The following is a 14,780-nucleotide window of genomic DNA, read 5'->3' on the forward strand; positions in this document are numbered from 1 at the left end:
ACTTAGGAAATGTCTGAACTTACTTAGAAGGCATTTCCTGATAAGTCAATGCACACAAACTCTGGGGTCACCAATACATTCCATTTTAATGTAAGAGGAGAAGACATAAAAACCTAACTCTCTTTGTGGCTGGGACTCACAGACCCAAGTTATAGCACTTCAGAGAAGACACATTTATTCCAGTATAACTAACTTGGAAGATTTGGAAGCTACATCATAGTTTAATTCTTTTAAAATTTTTATTTGTTTAGATTAAAACCCCCAGTTAAATTATAGTTTATATGTTGTTCACAGCAAGATTACACAATAAAACCATTGAGTAGCCATCTGAGTTCTCTGCAGAGCAAGATACTGGGAAGTAGTAAGACAGCTTGTAGATCCCACTTTGTTCCTTTTGCATTATTTAGTTATCTTCTGGGCCTTAATACTCTGGCCAGCAATTATTGTTCTATCTCATATAAAAATTGTCCATGGGCCAACCAGAAAAAAAACTCCCACATACCTCAGTCTTGCCAAATTACAACGAAGCTGTTTCAGAATAAGAACAACTGAGAAACATTAATGCTCAGTAGAACAGAATGAATGCTCTCACTTCTGCATATTACAATAGCAACTTTTTTTTTTTCATGTGTTTTCTTGATTTCTATAGGTATACTTGGTATGAAAACTGCAGTTTGGCTTTTCCCTGGGTTTGATGCAGAGGTAACAGGTGCAGATGAAAACCTAAATAGGAAGTCTTGGGAAAGCACACAAGGGATTTGCTCACTGTGTTCTAGAATGCATAACCTGAAGACTGTAAATCACCTGAGCAAGAGTAAAGAATTATTGACTTAAGGATGAGTGAGCAATTGAGTGAATCCCCTTAGCCTGAGAAAATGGAAATTTTCCATGTACTACTTCCCCCACTTGATTTCTATTTGATCATCATACCCTGCAGTATTTTAAGCAGATATAGATAATTGAGTTATGCACCAAATGGATATTAACAGATTCTCATTTTTAAAAAATCACATAGCTACATGTCATCTTATGTTCCTCTTTGCTGATGAACAGAGAGAATGTTTGGAGCCAAGGAAATGAAGGTGTGATGCTTTTGTAGGTCAAACAAAAAACTTGATTCCTTACCAACATACTTCCTATATTTATATTTTATCTAGTTAAGAGGATGTAGACTTAGATCAGTATTAGTAAAAAAAACCATGGTCACGATCCCCAGCCTTGGAGTTCCAGTGCGCTTTACTGCCCCTTCTTCTTTTTCTTTTTAAGGCTGCTGATGGCTCCCCAGGAAAAAGCTTAAAAATAGACGAGAAAGTTCTGGGTTTTGTTGCTTGTTTTGTTTTGTTTTTGTTTTCCAATTGAGCAACAGAAGTAAACTTTAGTTGTAATGAAATGCCAAAAACTGTGCTCCAGTGTTTCATTTTCTCCTAAAGGATCTGAATTTGGACAAGTAGTCACTGTCTCTAACTACCGTGAAGTATTTCTGTTAAGTTCTACAGTAGAATGGTGGCATTTCCCAAGAGATTAATGGTTCCTAAGAACACATTTAAAGTGTGTTGCTTATCAGAGGGAAAGAGGGGATTGTACAATAAATTTAGAAGTGACCCCTTGTATCTTCTAAAAATGATAGTTGGAATCACAAGAATTTTTTCTTCATATTTCCTTTCTCTTCTTAGTTTTAAAAACGTTTTAGCAGAGTAGTATGTCCTAAAAATAACCTAACTTTGCTGAGCGCTTATGCGTTAGTCACTTAGCTCTGCACCTCATATAATTTATTCTATCTTTACAAAACACCACAAGGTAGAAACTGTTCATTTTTCTGCTTCCTCGTGGAAGAAACTGAAGCTCACTGCTTTGACCAAAAATTCACAGGGTTGCTAGGATCACACTTTTGGACTTCCATGTAGGCGCTCTTCTTGTTGCATATTTTATTTCCAGAATAATAACAAGAAAGGTTTTGGAGATTCTTTCTCCTAAGGCCCTAGGAGATCAACAGAAGGGCACATTTATGCCTGTAAAGGCAACTGTCATTTGGAGTGATTTCAGTTACTCCCACAGCAAGTAGCTGGAGAGTTATTGACGGGTTTCAGCAACATCAGCGACTGACTGGCTTCTTCTCCATTTGTCCTCTGGTCAACCACTCAGTTAGTTATGAAAAGAGCTCCTTGGGAACAGTGACCCAACAGGCAAATATCTATTCAGAAATTAGATGAATATATTAAATTGTTTTTAGAATAATAGACCAAATAAATTGAGAACCACATCAATTATAGAAAAGGCAGCCAAATGTAGGATTATGTTAAAAATCCTCATTTGAAGGAACCTTTCAGAAAGTGGCTTCAGATAACCAGACATACTTTGATGACTTAGATTTTAGGATTCAAAACCTAGCTTCAGAAATCCACTTGGTGTCACCAGGGAGAAGGCATTAAGCTATTTCGTGGGAGGCCATTTGAGATGTGCTGGCTTGGTTCTACTTGTCAGCCTCCCCACTGAACATCTGTTTCAGGTGCTACAGTCAACTGAGAACTTGCCCCATGAAAAAGTGCTTCATAAACCTCTTTTCCTCTAAGATAGGAATTGCTCTGAATATTTTCATATCCTAAAAAGATTGGTGGAGTTTGAGCAGATTATGAATGTGTGCCTTGAGAACACTGTATTTTAATTTTAATTTCACTGAATCAAATTCAATTTAGCGAAACAATGTGGGCCGAAAATCATTACAGTAAACTCCCAGATTTAGTGAACAGATAACCTCTCCAGTCAATAAAGCGGGTCTTAACTATAAATCTTGTGCTTGTAATAAGAGAACTATAGTAAATTCACAGGGCTCAGTAGCTATGGCAACTGCAGATTTCAGTCAATACCCTTTGATCTTCAACATTAGATAGTCATGTCTGATTGCCGCACACAATCCTTTTCCCAAAAGAGGTCAATATGTTCTTGCTGGAATACTTCAAAGATTTCTGGTCCTTGGAAATGCCTAGGGGTTTTTATATTAGTTACTCCCATTTTCGATCAATAGTCCTACTTGAAAAGTTATGTGATACACAAATACACAAACACAAGACTACATAGAAAATACAACTTGTGCATATGTGCATGTTCTTTGTGGAGGATGAACGTCTTTGAATATTTATTCATATAAATCCATATGCAATATATACAGACATATGAAACATTTAATATATGTTTTATATATTTGCAACCACACCTGAAAATAAAAAGCCCCCCAAAATATTAGTAGTAGATTTTTTTTAATAATGAAAACATTTTAAATAATGACTTCAAAATGATTGGAGGCAATTCCCGTACTATTGTCATTAATATTATTATTTAAGGTAATAATGATACCTTTACTTAAATAAGTCTACTTAAAAACAATAATTTAAAAGGGGCAGTTTAAGAATGTGTCTTAATGTACTTCTTAATCATCCCATTTTTAGCTAGCTATTCAACGAACATTTTATTGAAATTACACTTTATGTAAGGTACTTCTAAGTCCTACAGGGAATAAAATAACAAATAAAATATAGCTTATAGTGTCAAGAAACACTTAATACGCATTTAGGGCACATAGTCCCATAAAAAGAATACACACAAGAACAGATACATTAAGAAGTACAAATTAACGCTTTGAGTTCTCAGAAAGTAGAGGTGCTTTTTGCAGCAGAGATCAGAGGAAAGCTTGCTTCATGGAGGAAGTAGCATCAGACCTGGGCCACAGAGTATATGAAGAATTGCAACAATATGAATGTGGATAAGGAAGATGTCAGTGGAGGTACTAGGGTGCATAAAGGTCTGGAGGCAGGAAGAGCTGGACAGCACTGGGCAAGGGTGTAACCTCCAAAGGTGCAGAGTGGGCATCTAATGAGGGAATCTAGGCCAATAAAATCACCTAAAAGAACACTTTAGAAAAGATAAACTTTAGATTTACAGGAATGCCATCACAAAAATAAAAAGTTTAAAATCAAACATGCTTGGGGCTATTTTTTTTTATTAGAATCCTAAAAAATTCTAAAAAATACTTCTCATCCTGAAATACCAAAACATCCTCATGGGTTTTATGGTAGAAAAACAATTGAGTTTTGCCTGTTTTTGGAAACAATTTTTAGTAGTGGTCCTTTAGAACTCCGTTTCTTTCCTTCCTTCTACTTGCTCACTTTCTTTCTTTCTCTCTCTCTCTCTCTCTTTTTTTTAAACAACATGATACTTGAATGGCAACTTAAAGGACGTGAGGAAATAGTATCTGTGGCTATCTCTGGAAGGAAAATTCCAGGAGGCCTGAGCCTGGAGTGTTCCTGGTGTGTTCAGGGATGCAAGGAGGCCAGGGTGGCCAGAGCAGAGAGAGTAAGGGAAGAGCGGTGAGAAGGAAGGGGAAGGCAGGGCTTGCCAGGCTAGGTAGGCAATTGTAAAATTTTTTTGGCTTTTACTTGGAAAGAGATGCCAAGCGGTCAGAGGATATTGAAAAGAGTGCCATGAGCTGGCTTGTGTTTTAACAGGATCCCTTTGGCTACCATGTTGACAAGCATGGAGACCAGTTAGGATGCCACTGTACAAAGCCAGGTGAGAGGTGGTTTGAATCATAGCAAGGCTAGAGGGAATATAAGATGTGCTTGCAAAAATTCTGGATATATTTAAGAAGAAGAACTGACCAAATTTGCTGTTGAATTCGACAAGATGTGTGAAAAAACAAAACAAAACAAAACACTGAGGGGCATCTGGGTGGCTCAGTGGGTTGAAGCCTCTGCCTTTGGCTCAGGTCATGATCTCAGGGTCCTGGGATCAAGCCTGGAGTTGGGCTCTCTGCTCAGCAGGGAGCCTGCTTCCCTTCCTCTCTCTCTCTCTGCCTGCCTCTCTGCCTACTTGTGATCTCTGTCTGTCAAATGAATAAACAACAAACAAAAACAAACAAACAAACAAACAAACACTGAAGGATAACACCAAGGTGTTTGGCCTGAGCAACCGGAAAGAAGACGTTATGAATAACTGAGAGGTTCTGGTGACGAGGACTGTGGGTGAGGCATATTAGCAGAGGAAACGATAGCTTCACTTTTTAAAAAATTTCAAGTTTTTATTTAAATACTAGTTAGTTAATAAATGCTAAAATTGGATTCAACACTTACATATAGCACCCAGTGCTCATCACAAGTGCCCTTCTGAATGCCCATCACCCATTTAGCCCATCCCCTTCCCACCTCCCCTCCAGCAACCCACAGTTTGTTCTCTCTTGGGAGTCTGTTATGGTTTGCTTGCTTCCCTCCCTCTTCCTTTTTTCCTTTTTCTTTCTTTCTTGCCCCGCCCTTTTTTATTGTTCATGTGTATTGTTTCTTAAATTCCACGTTTTGAATATGTTAAGTCTGAGGTACCCGGGAGTGGGGTTGGCCAGTGAGCCGCTGGATGTAGGAGTCTTGCCTGTGGTCACTAGATTCAGCAAATGAATGTCATTGGTAACTTTGACTAGAACTATGTTAAGAGTGGTATGGTTTGATTAGGGTGAGTTTAACCTTTGTGAAGTTCAAAAGTATTAGTTCAGTATCTGCCTACTATTGAAAGTTAGGCAGGAGAAACCATTTTAGGACTTTTTGATAGAAATATGGTACCCAGATTAAGGGAGGGACACATCCAACTCTACCTAATTGCAGTTGGACTTCAGCTGGAGCTCCTGCATGTTACTTTTTATTTGATCTTTTTAGAGAGTCAGAGAGAGAGAGAGAGAAGTGTGGGGAGGGGCAGAGGGAGAGGGAAAAAGAGAAAAATCCTAAGCAGACTCTAGACTCAGCATGGATGGAGCCCAATGTGGGGCTCAATCTCACAACCCTGAGATCATGACCTGAGGTGAAATCAAGAGCCAGTTGCTTTACTGACTGCCCCTGGAGCTCTGCATTTTAAAAGTTACCTTAGCAAACGAAGCTGATCTAGCCTGATTAATGATCCACTACAATTGCCTATAAGAAATGGGAAGGAATTGGTATTTTTGGCTGGAAAGGAGTACGTGATCTTAGGTATCTAAGATCTAAATAGACTTTGAAAAGGAGGAAGTCTTCTCCAGAGGGCAAACCTCAAATGAAAGGAAGGGAAAGAGGTAATAAGATGTCGAATTTCTTAAAGTTTAGTTTAATTTTTTAGAATTTTTTATTTTGGAAGAAATGTATAAAGGAGTCTTGGCCTGGCAGACACTGGGATTTCTCATGACCAATCCAAACAGCGATTCTACCGCTGAGTATCCAATTATCCTCATCCATTTAAGTCTGTCCAAAACCAGGATTCAAACATATTTAAAAAATATTACTGATAGACGTGGCTCTGTGGAAGTCAGATTACAAGAAAAGAGAAAGTTGGCCCCTCGAGAGAATAGCTCGTTAAAAAAGAGTGTGGCCAGGTGCAGTAACTGGGTCCGCATGCTGGAAAGCAATGACAAGCCTAGTTTCTCCATTGGTGGTAATCTTGTATTTTGTCTTGACCCGCCATTCTGGCTGTTTGTGAGTGTCCTAAGGGAAAAGGGATTGCGTGTGTGAATCAAAAGAACCATTCTGCTGTAACACTTCTGTGTCTAAGCAATCTTGCCGCAAGTTCTCTGAGAGACCAGGAATAATAATACAATAAATAACAGGAATAATAAAACACAGAAACGTGTTATTTGTAAGCAAGCACAGGTTTCTAGGCTGACCCTGTAGGGAAGGCATCCAGTTCCATTGTTGACAGTGAGGGGGCAGAGTTTGAGGTTAGAGTAGAGTGTTGGTAGAAATGGTCTGGAACTGCTATGGAAACATCCCAGAGCAAGGACCGCAGCACATAGTCCCAGGAATTTTCTGGGAAAACTGGATTTCCTGCAGTTGTGCAGGTGACAGATTGGAACAACCGAGGCCCAGCTATCAGTAGAAGGAACTACATTTACTCTTCCTGTCTGGCATAATTCCCATTCAGAGAAGTAGACAGCTTTAAACATAATGAGCCCACCATTATAGGTAGTATTTAAGGAGAGACTGGATGTCTCTCTATGTCTGGGTTCATACACCAGAGAGAGTGCATTTGTATATATTTTGTAAATTGTAAAACATATTCTGCAGTGGAAAGATGCTATTATTGCTGCATATATTCTGAGGGAAGTAGCACTGCTGGAATGAATGATGACTTTCATAGTCTCCTTTTCAACTCCATGAATCTGTGAATCCATCAAAATAAAGTAGGGAGTTTTAACAAGCAAAAAATTATGTCATGCATGCAGATTCAGCAACTGGTCATAGCTTAAGAATAAGCAGATTGATTGCTCTGTTTTAAGCAGGAGGTTTTGTAGATCTGTTATGTCTGGGAGTGGTTTATAAATGATCTCAAAGAGTCCATAGCAAATTACCTTTTGATATAATCTTGGGCTGCAAAGATAAGGCAACTGGGGAAAGAGGAATCAGATGAAGGAGAGAAATTAATCTACCTGCTTATGAGCAGATACACCTTAGTCAAACCCTGCTGCCCCACCTGATATCTTGACCCCAGGGAGTAATGAAGTGGGTCTCAAGCATTCTTGAGAAAACCTGCTATGTATGTGACTTTTTTTTTTTTTAAAGATTTTATTTATTTATTTGTCAGAGAGAGAGGGAGAGAGAGCGAGCACAGGCAGACAGAATGGCAGGCAGAGGCAGAGGGAGAAGCAGGCTCCCCGCCGAGCAAGGAGCTAGATGTGGGACTCGATCCCAGGATGCCGGGATCATGACCTGAGCTGAAGGCAGTCGCTTAACCAACTGAGCCACCCAGGCGTCCCTGTATGTGACTTTTTATTACTCAGTGCACAGAAGCTTATATTTAAATGTTAACATTCACATGAAGACTTACAAAAGAAATTAAGTATTCAAATAGACTTTTAAAAAATTTATTTATTTATTTTTAAAATTTCTTTTCAGTGTTCCAGAATTCATTGTTTATGCACCACACCCAGTGCTCCATGCAGTACAGACCCTCCATAATACCCACCAGCAGGCTCACCCAACCTCCCACCTCCCTCCCCTCCAAAGCCCTGTTTATTTCTCAGAGTCCACAGTGTCTCATGTTTTGTCTCCCCAATTTCCCCCAACTCCCTTCTCCTCTCCATCTCCCCATGTCCTCCATGTTATTTCTTATGCTCCACAAATAAGTGAAACTGTATGATAATTGACTCTCTCTGCTTGACTTATTTCACTCAGTGTAATCTCTTCCAGTCCCATCCCTGTTGATACAAAAGGATAGACCACATGGGGCACCTGGGTGGCTCAGTGGGTTAAGCCTCTGCCTTCAGCTCGGGTCATGATCCCAGGGTCCTGGGATAGAACCCTGCATCAGGCTCCCTGCTCAGCAGGGAGCCTACTTCTTCCTCTCCCTCTGCTGCTTTGCTTGCTTGTGCTCTCTCATTCATTCTGTCAAATGAATAAATAAAATATTAAAAAAAAAAAAAAAGAATAGACCATATACTGGGTCACAAACCAGAGCTCAACTGACACCAAAAAAAGACCATATACTGGATCACAAATCAGGGCTCAACTGATACCAAAAGATTGAGATTATTCCCTGCATATTCTCACATCACAGAGCCTTAAAACTGGAGCTCAACCACAAGAAAAAGTTTGGAAGGAATTCAAACACCTGGAAGCTAAAGACCACCTTGCTTAAAAATGTTTGGCTCAACCAGGAAATCAAAGAACTTAAACAATTCATGGAAACCAATGAGAATGAAGACACTTTGTTCCAAAACCTATGGGATACAGCAAAGGCGGTTCTAAGAGGGAAATACATAACCATCTAAGCCTCCCTCAAAAAAACTGAAAAATCCAGAACACACCAGTTGCCTTTAAACCTTAAAGAACTGGAGAATCAACAACAAATTAAGCCAAATCCACACACAAGAAGGGAAATAATCAAGATTAGAGCAAAGATCAATGAGATAGACACTAGAGATACAGTAGAATGCATAAATGAAACTAGAAGCTGGTTTTTTGAAAGAATCAGTAAGATCGATAAACACTGGCCAAACTAATCCAAAAGAAAAGAGAGAGGACCCAAATTAATAAAATTAAATAGACTTTAAAAACTTTCTTTAGTTGATGGACAGCAGTTGAATCAGAGTTAAACTTTTACAGGGTAAGGAGGTGAGGGAAATATGTATCTTTGTGGTTTGGCGAAGGTAGCAATTTTATCTTTAATTGCTATGAAACTTGCTGTTAGAGATTGTTCTGGTTTTCATGTTTTTGGCTCAGGATTTTTGGTGCCATCCTGTCTGATAACAGTCAGAGTTGTAATTCCTCAGAGCTGTGTTTTTGTAAGCCTTGTGGTCTGTTGGTTAGTTAAGGTTCAGGGGTAGGTGATGTAATGCAAAAAGTAAAAGAAAAAAAAGTGTGGGTGGGAGAGGAAAATGGGAGATAAAGCCACAATTGAAAGCAAAGGGGAAATTGAGAATCCTCTGGCATGTCTGCTTTAGGTTTTTGTTTTTTTTTTTTTCAAGACACATTGTGATTTATATTTTCTGTGAATGTTGAATAAGGAAGACACATACACAAGCTTCTGTGCAGTTTTCATAGAGATGGAGTAAAACTCAGAGTGATATTACTATACATTTGATTTAGATTTCTTACTGTTCCACTGAAAATGCTCTTCTGAATCAAATTTCTTAAGGCCAGTAGAAAGAACCACATCAAACAAATTGCTTTTCTTTTCCTCCTACTTAGTTTCAATGAAAACAAAAATGTTTTATATTGAATAAAATCCTTACTACATGGCTTTCCTCTTTAAATTTTTTTTAAATCCACATTTATTGATTGCTCAAATACCACCATTTTCATGCATTCTCTTGAATTAAGATAAAAATGGTTTTTCCCCACTGCAAAGACACTCTCCCACTGCAGAGACATTTGAGAGGGGTAACACATGAAGTTCTTAGCAGTCATAACACCTTGCTAAAAATATGCTCACCAAACTGCTCTCTTAAAATAGGAAATGTTTAGTATCATCTGGTTGCTGGCTGTGTGGCTCTGGCTTATTTAGGCGAAGGCCGAGGAATGGGGAGGAGGAGGGCTGTAGCGAAATAGGAGAATAGGGGGTCAGTGCTGGGAAAGGATGATAAAAAGGCACAGAAAGAGAAAGGAGGTCATATGTAAAACTGTCTGCTTACCTCACAGGTTGGCCTACAATTTGAACTTTGTTACAAACTGTGCTGAAAAAAACCCTCACAAATGCTTTTCCTACATCTCTGTAACCTTAACTACCCTTCCTGACCATATATCTCTGGAGCTTAAAGACTTAACCTGCTTTGATAGCTGGGAAAGATCACAACTCCATCTCTCAGAGGACATCTGATTTATTACCACCCGGCAGCGGTTGGCGCTTCAGTCATGACGAAGATCATAAACATTTGTTGTTGTTGTGTTTCAGACGTGCTCATACTCTTTGAGTGTGGCCTCAGTCCGATTCTACAACTATATGAAGTGCCTTCTTAAGCTCTGGAGCATGATGTCCGGTTCCAGAGGAACAAATGTGAGTAATCTAGGAAATGTCACCACCTTTTGGAGTAAGATCTGGGCATAGAAGAGTGTTGCATGCTGATTTCAGACTGTTGAAAGATCCTTCCCGCTCTGGGAGCTGGGTTCACGGTCACCTCTGTCCCACTGTAGCTGCTAATCATGGAGGTCTTGGATGATGCAGATGTTCTTTGCAGGGCAGCCTCACGGTCCAAGGAACGAGGCCAAGGAACTTTGTAGTTCGCACCAAGAAAATTGATTCGTAGGATGTGACAAGTGGTACCAAGATTTGGCATCTCTCAAAAATTCAAATGCAGAGAATTTAGATCAAAGATCTTCCTTGAACTCTCTAGGTGACTGAGTCCCCAAACCCTCCCCTTCTATGAAGATGTTTTAAAACAGTTTGAATTCACTATAACTATCTAAAACTCGTGTTTTCTTTTACCTTCTGCCTATATTAGCCAAAAAGTTCGATTAGCATTTCTCTGTTCTTATATACTATCATTTGAAACATGTTAAATATATGGGGACAGAGAGACATAAACACCTGGGTTTTACCTCCCAGGCACACTTTTGAAAAGTAAGTCCTTGTCTACATGTCTGCTCTCCCTCCCTGCACACATCCTGCATCGCTTCTCATTTTTATCTTATTGCTGGCATCAGCTTGTTGCTGTAGCTCTTGAGATACTATGCTCAAATTAAACTGGGTGATTGGTAGATAATGGAATCGTTATTTAAAAACTATTCGTAGCCACTTTCGCCTTCTAGGTGGAGGGCTTTGGAATCATTCATAACAGAAGTTAAATTTATACTGTTTCTTTTCTCTTAGGGTGATGGGTGGGGGGAGAAAAAAATGTAACACAGATGTTCACTGGGGTCACCCTGCTCCTCAGCCTCAGGATGGGATAGGGTCAGGTCAAACTCTGCAACTATGTTTTATGGCAAGTCCAATGCCCTCAGGATTTCGGCAAATATATTTGTGCTAGTCACTTCTGACTCCAGTTTCCTGCTTTTGTTGAATTCCCATTACTCTGAGTCTTGAGACTGCTTTATCTCTGCCCTGGCTTCAAGTCAGATGTGGGAGCATTTCCTTCTCTATTTTATGCCCTGCTTGTCCTCCTCCTGCTCACCAGAGACAGCTGTGAATACAAAAAATTCACTGAGATTTGGGGTTACATAGTGTAGGGAAGGGGCATATACAACACAGATAACTTGAAATTGGGTATTAAATTTTTCTGGCTTCATAAAGTTCCTTGGCCATTGTTTCCGAATCAAGCTCCGACCTCTGACTTCTCTCTGCGTAACCCTCTCTTGACCTCACTTTGTGTCGTAGCAGCACAAATAATCATACTACATACACATGCAGAAAAATGCAACTCTCCTCAAACTAGAATATATTTCCTCTAGGTACATGTTCTGTGTACACTTGAAAAGAGTGCATATTCTGTTGATGTTGACTGGAGTGCTTTATAAATGTCAGTTAGATCAAGTGTGACAGTGCTGTTCAAATCTTCTATGTCTTTACTGTTTTTCAGACCACTTGTTCTATCAGTGATTGAAGATGGGTGGTAAGATGTCTAACTAAAATTTTGGATTTCTTTCTTTTTGCAGTTCTATCAGTTTTTGCCTCATGTAGTTTGATGCTTTGCTTTTATGTATACAAATGTTTAACCTTCTTATCTCCTCTTGATTAATTGGCCCCTTTACCATTATGAAATGACTTTTTCTTTAGCCCTGCTAAACTCCTTTGCTTTGAAATCCTATCTTGTCTAATTCTAATATTGTCACTCATCCTTCTTTTGATTAGTGTAAACATGATATTTTTAAAACCAAAACTGTCAACACCCGCATTCTCCAGAGGGGCACATTTCTTATAATCCATAAACCTACACTAACAGATCATTATCACCAAGGTCCATAGTTTATCTTAGAGTTCACTCTTGGTGTTGTACATTCAGTGTGTCTTGACAGATCTATAATGTTAAATATGCACAACTGTAATATACAGAATAGGTTTATTTCCCTAAAGATCTGCCCTGCCGGTTCATCCTTCTCTCCCACATAGCCGCTGGCAACCACTGATCTTTTCATGGTCTCCATGGTTTTGCCTTTTCCAGAATGTCACAGAGTTGGAATCATGCAATATGTAGTTCACTTAGTAATATGCGTTGAAGTTTCCTCTATGTCTTTTCATGGCTTGAAAACTTTTAGTTTTAGTGTTGGATAATATTCCATTGCCTAGGTGTGTCACAATTTACTCATTTACCTACTGAAGAATAGTTCAGTTGCTTTCAAGTGTCAGCAATTATGAGTAAACCCCTCTAAATCTGTGTGCAGGTTTTTATGCAGACATGATTTTTCAGTTCATCTGCATGAAGACCAAGGAGTATAATTGCCGGATCACATGGTGGGAATATGCTTAGTTCTGTAAGAAATTGCCAAACGGTCTGTACCATTTTGCATTTCTACCTGCAGTGAATGAGAATTCCTTTTGTAACAGCACTCTAACTGGTCTTATGGGTTAACTTGCTTCAAGTTAACACACTCCTTGCTTGCTGACTTAAGACCCTTGATCTGTAACAGAACTAATTTACTTTCTTTGAGATTTGTAGACAGCTGGCCTTGGGGAATGAAGGACCAGAACATTCCAAGGCCACAGAGGCCAGCAGGTTTGTTTGAAGCTACTTTAGCTTTCTGATTAGCCCAGAAATCTCTTCCAAAATGTTTTTCTTTTTTAAAGTCACACAGGTGACTTCACTGACCTTCCTTTGCACGTCTATAGAACTTGCCCTCCTTTGCAGAAAGAACAGAGTACTCTTGCACAGCCCTTGGGTACCAAGGCACTAGAACTTCTTACACAACCTCTGAGCACTGTGATAAATCTGGACCTGGCATCATCAAGTCAGAATGTAATCAAGAAATGTCACAGACCACTGCACTCCTTAACTGATTAAGCCTCTTTAAAAATCTCTGCGCCAGGCAGAAAACTCGGAGTTGGCCTTTGGAGAAGAGTCTGTCTCTGCAGGTGGCTAGCCTCCTGAATAAAGCTCCTATTCCTTTCCAGGCAAAACCTGTCTCTTGAGGATTGGCCTTTCAAGTGACAGGCAGCTGACTTGCATTTGGGGAAGGCTATTGCTCCACATCCTTGCTAGCATTTGGTGTTGTCACTGTTTTGTATTGCAGCCATTTTAATAGGTATGCGGTGGTAGTTCAGTGTTGTTGAAATTTGCGTTTTCCTAATGCCATATTATGTTGAGCATCTTTTCATATGTTTCTTATTTGCCATTGGCATATTTCTTTGGTGAGGTATCTGTTCAGTTTTTTTGCTCATTTTTTAATCAGGTTGTTCATTTTCTTATTGTTGAGTTTCAAGAATTCTTTGTATATTTTAGATAATAACCCTTTATTAGATGTGTGTTTTGCAAATATTTTCTCCAAGTCTGTGGCTTGTTTTCTCATTCTCTTGACCTTATCTTCTGCAGAGCAGAAACTTTGAATTTTAATAAAGTCCAGCTTTCAACTATTTTTTTCCCCATGGATGACAGTACAGTTTGTAAGGGAAAGAATGTCATATTCGTATTTCTACTTCTGGCACAGACGACTGGCACATTTTAGGCACTGAATATTGAATGAGTGAGTGAATGCCCTGTTCAAATAATTATCTTTTAAAACAGGATCACCTATATTGTTACATTAATAAAAGAGCTTATTGGATTTAACAAGCAAAAAAAGTAATAACAAGTGATTGGCTATTTGCTTATCAAACTGATTCAGCTCTGACATTTGTACATCTTGCTATCTACTTTCCTCCATGAATTACACTAGAATGTTTATTATGTTTACCAGTTGTCCCTCCTTCATATATGAAAAAAAACTTCCTATTATACACAGGAAACCTCTAATCTTCCAGTGTGATTGAATCCTGAGGATTTGTCTGTTCAGAAATCATCTCCTTTCCTATAACCCCAAAACTACACCGAGATATCAAAGTTGCACACTACAGTCAGATGGCATTCTCTTGTTAACTAAAATCTAATCTCTCTCTCTTTATAGCATTTTACTACAAGCATCAAAAAATGCTTGATAATTTATCAGAAATGTTATCTTTATGAAATTTAGGATGTTCAACTTTTAATTTATTTCTGAATAAATCCTGTTATGTCAAATGTATTGTGATTGAGCCTTAAACCTGACCATGAATATAATATAGTGAAAATGAAAATATTCTTCAAAAAGAAGTGTTATAAGATAGGAGTTAGGACATATTTATATATATGTCTCTCAAAAGTTTAAATATTCTGC

At 38.8% G+C, this 14,780-nt stretch overlaps 1 long non-coding RNA gene across 1 annotated transcript in view; it reads left to right on the forward strand.

Moving 5' to 3' along the window:
- Positions 1-14,780, forward strand: part of LOC309843933 — a 248,714-nt gene that overhangs the window by 7,847 nt on the left and 226,087 nt on the right. Inside the window, exon 2 of the long non-coding RNA XR_014300420.1 lies at positions 10,393-10,494. This is a non-coding gene — a long non-coding RNA (uncharacterized lncRNA). The remainder of the gene's footprint in view (positions 1-10,392; positions 10,495-14,780) is intronic.

The sequence above is a fragment of the Mustela nivalis genome (genome assembly GCF_964662115.1).
Source record: "Mustela nivalis genome assembly, chromosome: 11".
Classification (NCBI taxonomy): domain Eukaryota; kingdom Metazoa; phylum Chordata; class Mammalia; order Carnivora; family Mustelidae; genus Mustela; species Mustela nivalis.